This window comes from Schistocerca piceifrons, unplaced genomic scaffold (genome assembly GCF_021461385.2).
Source record: "Schistocerca piceifrons isolate TAMUIC-IGC-003096 unplaced genomic scaffold, iqSchPice1.1 HiC_scaffold_1256, whole genome shotgun sequence".
NCBI lineage: Eukaryota > Metazoa > Arthropoda > Insecta > Orthoptera > Acrididae > Schistocerca > Schistocerca piceifrons.
In genome coordinates, this window is record NW_025727076.1 from 55,001 (window position 1) to 60,914 (window position 5,914).

A 5,914-nucleotide genomic window follows, 5' to 3' on the forward strand; every position below is an offset into this window, starting at 1 on the left:
GCAGAGCCATCAAACTACAGCAAATATACACAACTGTCCGTATACATGCTGAAAGAGTCTGCCCAAAATGGGAACCACACGTCAGCCAGACACTCTGATCACGCACCACTCTCTGCTTCTAACAGGCGCACATACAATATGTAAGCACCAGCATGGAACAACATCCAGTGCATCTTCTCCGCCACATTACACAATCCACACTATCACAACCAGACCAGGAGGTCCGTGCGGAAAATACAATATCCCAGCCTTTCGACATCCACCATTGCGCAGACCAGGCACCAACACCCACACATGTCCTATACAACGGTGCACCCAACATCACAATAGTACCTCCTGTCACAGCGCACAAACAATGACATGAGTCAAAGACACAGGTCTCACACAAGCATAGAATTGGAGCGCCGCCTCTAATAAGCCAAAGGTGCATCCTGACGTGACAAATCTGATCATGTCACAAGCATTCACTTACTATAATCACTATCAACGAACCTGCCGCCCCCGCCCCCCCCCCCCCCCTACACCTTTCCGTACAACAACGTGTAACCTAACCTAACCTAACCTAACCTATGTTGTACCTTAACCTAACCTATGTTGTACCTTAACCTAACCTATGTTGTACCTTAACCTAACCTATGTTGTACCTTAACCTAACCTATGTTGTCCTTAACCTAACCTATGTTGTACCTTAACCTAACCTATGTTGTACCTTAACCTAACCTATGTTGTACCTTAACCTAACCCATGTTGTACCTTAACCTAACCCATGTTGTACCTTAACCTAACCCATGTTGTACCTTAACCTAACCCATGTTGTACCTTAACCTAACCCATGTTGTACCTTAACCTAACCCATGTTGTGCCTCAACCTAACCCATGTTGTGCCTCAACCTAACCCATGTTGTGGCCTCAACCTAACCCATGTTGTGCCTTAACCTAACCCATGTTGTGCCTCAACCTAACCCATGTTGTGCCTTAACCTAACCCATGTTGTGCCTTAACCTAACCCATGTTGTGCCTTAACCTAACCCATGTTGTGCCTTAACCTAACCCATGTTGTGCCTTAACCTAACCCATGTTGTGCCTTAACCTAACCCATGTTGTGCCTTAACCTAACCCATGTTGTGCCTTAACCTAACCCATGTTGTCGCCTTAACGTAACCCACGTTGTCGCCTAAACCTGCTCTGTAATTGTTATACGACTCGTTCAATTACTGTAGTGTTGCCCACCCGCAACCCTCGCAATATAGTTCGCTACTCGCACTGCCCGCACCCCTGTGTATCGCTTCATGTTAAACACCTTGCAAGTCTTGCTCACTTTCCACATGCTCCTGCTGTACACTGTAATGTGGATGGCAGCAGGACGTACATGCCGCCCCTCCCCACGTCCCCACCTTGCCCCCCTGCCTTCGCAAGCTGGTTGGTGAGAAGTTTGCATGTTCAATGCCCTTCGCATGCGACGTACTCAGGCTACGTTGTGGTGCGGCCTGTGTCAACTGTCCGCTGATGTCGTACGCGTGAACCACAATCTGTACTGCACATTCGTCCTTATGTACTGAATGATACATCGTGGCACATGTGTGACCGCACAACGACTGCGCCCAAAAACGGCGGACCATACAGTGCAAATATTGTGCACGCAGCTACGTGTCGTCTCCCTATGAGAGCTGGATTGCAGTGTGGTACGCCCATAGAGACGTGTGGGAGGAACGGACGCCGTGGATGGCGATCAGCATGAGCTGGTCTGTTGATGTATTCGGACCTAGTCGTCTCTCCTCACACACCGTGATGGCATGGTGCACCGCGTTCCATATCTGCGACATGCTACAGAGGCCGGTTGACAGTCGTTCGAGCAATGGACATCGCATACGTACGGGGGCCACCTTCCACGTATTGTCTAGGCGTGCACATTTTGTTGCGTGTATGTGGGCAGACGTAGTGTGGCGTGACACCTGACACAGGCATGCAATAATCGTTGAAGTTGCAAATGGCGATGGACGCCTGCGTTTTCTGGTGAAGTTACGCAAATGAACAAATGGTAACCTGTTGTGGTGCGGTTGTTCTCGCTAGGGGTGAATCGGTGATGGCGACGATAGGTTGAGGTACTAACCGGTTGTTCCAGCGATACCCCACCATGCCGACGAAACTGAACGGCATCTGGGTGTGAAGCGATACGCGGCGGTGGCTGGGTGGGACCGTCCCCGGCCGGTGAGGGGGGCGCCTCCCGGCGTGCTGGCCGCGCGGTGCGTGGGCGCACGCGCTACAGCCGGCTGGTGGGGGCGGCCAGTGGCAGGCGCGCCGGCCGACGGACGCGGCAGGCGTCGCAGCTGCGCGCCGGCGCACCCTGCGCGCGGCGCCGTGCGGCCAAAGTAGGTCCTCGCGGGCCCGGTGCGAAGCGCGGTGGACATCTTCAGTGTGCTGGTCCGATTGAGGACTGTGTGCGTTGAGGATGCGCCGCCGCCCGGCGCTCGGCGCCGCGACGCCGTCTGCTGCTCGGTCGCCCCAGCGGTTCTCGCTGGTGGTTTTGTATCGCAGCTGTGCGGATGTGTTGGCGCGTGCGCTGTGCTGGGAGAGTTCGCTTCGGCACCCAAGTGGGGCTTTTGTCCTTCTGTGGGCGCTGGCGTTGGAGCTGCCGGTCACCGTAGGTGGCGCGTGTTGTCTCCCGCCGGCAATGCCACGACAGCACGCTCCCGGGCCTCTGTCGGCAGCGGCAAGCTCAGTTGGGAGCACGGGTGGTCGCACCGAAAGCGTCTACTCGCCTAACTCCGGGCGATTGCGCCTCTCTCGAACCCGACCAAGTACTTGGGACGGCGCTGCGCGCCGCCGGGACCTGAGAGGGTTTTCGAGGTGTATTGTGCAGGGGAGCTCAGCCTCCTCCTGTTTGCAGAATGATTGAGCGGACGCTTGCGTGTTCGCGCGGGCCCCCGGGACACACTCCCGGGCGGCCGGCTGCTCAGCTCTAGTTGACGCAGCTCCCTGGTTGATCCTGCCAGTAGTCATATGCTTGTCTCAAAGATTAAGCCATGCATGTCTCAGTACAAGCCGCATTAAGGTGAAACCGCGAATGGCTCATTAAATCAGTTATGGTTCCTTAGATCGTACCCACGTTACTTGGATAACTGTGGTAATTCTAGAGCTAATACATGCAAACAGAGTCCCGACCAGAGATGGAAGGGACGCTTTTATTAGATCAAAACCAATCGGTCGGCTCGTCCGGTCCGTTTGCCTTGGTGACTCTGAATAACTTTGGGCTGATCGCACGGTCCTCGTACCGGCGACGCATCTTTCAAATGTCTGCCTTATCAACTGTCGATGGTAGGTTCTGCGCCTACCATGGTTGTAACGGGTAACGGGGAATCAGGGTTCGATTCCGGAGAGGGAGCCTGAGAAACGGCTACCACATCCAAGGAAGGCAGCAGGCGCGCAAATTACCCACTCCCGGCACGGGGAGGTAGTGACGAAAAATAACGATACGGGACTCATCCGAGGCCCCGTAATCGGAATGAGTACACTTTAAATCCTTTAACGAGTATCTATTGGAGGGCAAAGTCTGGTGCCAGCAGCCGCGGTAATTCCAGCTCCAATAGCGTATATTAAAGTTGTTGCGGTTAAAAAGCTCGTAGTTGGATTTGTGTCCCACGCTGTTGGTTCACCGCCCGTCGGTGTTTAACTGGCATGTATCGTGGGACGTCCTGCCGGTGGGGCGAGCTGAAGGCGTGCGACCGCCTCGTGCGTGCTCGTGCGTCCCGAGGCGGACCCCGTTGAAATCCTACCAGGGTGCTCTTTATTGAGTGTCTCGGTGGGCCGGCACGTTTACTTTGAACAAATTAGAGTGCTTAAAGCAGGCAAGCCCGCCTGAATACTGTGTGCATGGAATAATGGAATAGGACCTCGGTTCTATTTTGTTGGTTTTCGGAACCCGAGGTAATGATTAATAGGGACAGGGCGGGGGCATTCGTATTGCGACGTTAGAGGTGAAATTCTTGGATCGTCGCAAGACGAACAGAAGCGAAAGCATTTGCCAAGTATGTTTTCATTAATCAAGAACGAAAGTTAGAGGTTCGAAGGCGATCAGATACCGCCCTAGTTCTAACCATAAACGATGCCAGCCAGCGATCCGCCGCAGTTCCTCCGATGACTCGGCGGGCAGCCTCCGGGAAACCAAAGCTTTTGGGTTCCGGGGGAAGTATGGTTGCAAAAGCTGAAACTTAAAGGAATTGACGGAAGGGCACCACCAGGAGTGGAGCCTGCGGCTTAATTTGACTCAACACGGGAAACCTCACCAGGCCCGGACACCGGAAGGATTGACAGATTGATAGCTCTTTCTTGATTCGGTGGGTGGTGGTGCATGGCCGTTCTTAGTTGGTGGAGCGATTTGTCTGGTTAATTCCGATAACGAACGAGACTCTAGCCTGCTAACTAGTCGCGTGACATCCTTCGTGCTGTCAGCGATTACTTTTCTTCTTAGAGGGACAGGCGGCTTCTAGCCGCACGAGATTGAGCAATAACAGGGTCTGTGATGCCCTTAGATGTTCTGGGCCGCACGCGCGCTACACTGAAGGAATCAGCGTGTCTTCCTAGGCCGAAAGGTCGGGGTAACCCGCTGAACCTCCTTCGTGCTAGGGATTGGGGCTTGCAATTGTTCCCCATGAACGAGGAATTCCCAGTAAGCGCGAGTCATAAGCTCGCGTTGATTACGTCCCTGCCCTTTGTACACACCGCCCGTCGCTACTACCGATTGAATGATTTAGTGAGGTCTTCGGACTGGTACGCGGCATTGACTCTGTCGTTGCCGATGCTACCGGAAAGATGACCAAACTTGATCATTTAGAGGAAGTAAAAGTCGTAACAAGGTTTCCGTAGGTGAACCTGCGGAAGGATCATTACCGACTAGACTGCATGTCTTTCGATGTGCGTGTCGTGTCGCGCAACACGCTACCTGTACGGCTCGCCGTAGCCGTGCGCCGCGTGCGGAACCACGCGTGCCTCTCAAAACTAGCGGCAATGTTGTGTGGTACGAGCGCTGAAGCGCTGGAGCGGGCTGGCCTGCGGCACCTGGCGCCTGGCGCCGGTTTTGAATGACTTTCGCCCGAGTGCCTGTCCGCTCCGGTGTGGAGCCGTACGACGCCCGTCGGCCGTGAGGCCGTTGGACACAGAACGCTGGAACAGGGGCCGCCACACGCCTCACTCCCGCCTATGCGACCCGTCTCGAAAGAGACGGCGGAAACTGAGAAAAGATCACCCAGGACGGTGGATCACTCGGCTCGTGGGTCGATGAAGAACGCAGCAAATTGCGCGTCGACATGTGAACTGCAGGACACATGAACATCGACGTTTCGAACGCACATTGCGGTCCATGGATTCCGTTCCCGGGCCACGTCTGGCTGAGGGTCGGCTACGTATACTGAAGCGCGCGGCGTTTGCCCCGCTTCGCAGACCTGGGAGTGTCGCGGCCGCCTGTGGGGCCGGCCGCGTCTCCTCAAACGTGCGATGCGCGCCCGTCGCCTGGCGGTTCGCATACCGGTACTTTCTCGGTAGCGTGCACAGCCGGCTGGCGGTGTGGCGTGCGACACCTCGTACAACGACCTCAGAGCAGGCGAGACTACCCGCTGAATTTAAGCATATTACTAAGCGGAGGAAAAGAAACTAACAAGGATTCCCCCAGTAGCGGCGAGCGAACAGGGAAGAGTCCAGCACCGAACCCCGCAGGCTGCCGCCTGTCGTGGCATGTGGTGTTTGGGAGGGTCCACTACCCCGACGCCTCGCGCCGAGCCCAAGTCCAACTTGAATGAGGCCACGGCCCGTAGAGGGTTGCCAGGCCCGTAGCGGCCGGTGCGAGCGTCGGCGGGACCTCTCCTTCGAGTCGGGTTGCTTGAGAGTGCAGCTCCAAGTGGGTGGTAAACTCCATCTGAGA

The 5,914-nt window shown here is 55.3% G+C and overlaps 2 non-coding genes across 2 annotated transcripts; both read left to right on the forward strand.

The window, feature by feature from the left end:
• The first annotated feature begins 2,973 nt into the window (after nt 1–2,973).
• Nucleotides 2,974–4,886, forward strand: LOC124730957. The gene has a single exon (XR_007008112.1). It is a non-coding gene; the product is annotated as a small subunit ribosomal RNA (ribosomal RNA).
• A 353-nt stretch (nt 4,887–5,239) lies between these two features.
• On the forward strand, nt 5,240–5,394 carry LOC124730952. Its single transcript, XR_007008107.1, has one exon. It is a non-coding gene; the product is annotated as a 5.8S ribosomal RNA (ribosomal RNA).
• The last annotated feature ends 520 nt before the right edge of the window (nt 5,395–5,914 follow it).